Source organism: Crocuta crocuta, unplaced genomic scaffold, assembly GCF_008692635.1.
Source record: "Crocuta crocuta isolate KB4526 unplaced genomic scaffold, BGI_CrCroc_1.0 scaffold482, whole genome shotgun sequence".
In the NCBI taxonomy this organism is placed as follows: domain Eukaryota; kingdom Metazoa; phylum Chordata; class Mammalia; order Carnivora; family Hyaenidae; genus Crocuta; species Crocuta crocuta.
Genome location: NW_027527459.1, coordinates 1,356,347 through 1,356,570, shown reverse-complemented (window position 1 = coordinate 1,356,570; position 224 = coordinate 1,356,347).

Here is a 224-nt window from a genome sequence, read left to right as displayed (position 1 = left end):
ATGTTGGAAAACCCCTGGGAGTGAGGAAAAATAGAGAAAGGTAGTCAAAAATCTTGGGTTTGCCTTTAACCTGCTTTGTTAGTCCCTGGGTATGCTTCTGTCTGTGTTGAATGAAGTGAGTTTGATTAGAAATTCCTGAGCTTCCGGGTCACCTGGGTGGCTTAGTCGGTTAAACGTCCGGCTTTCGCTTAGGTCATGATCTCGCGGTTCGTGGGTTCGAGCCC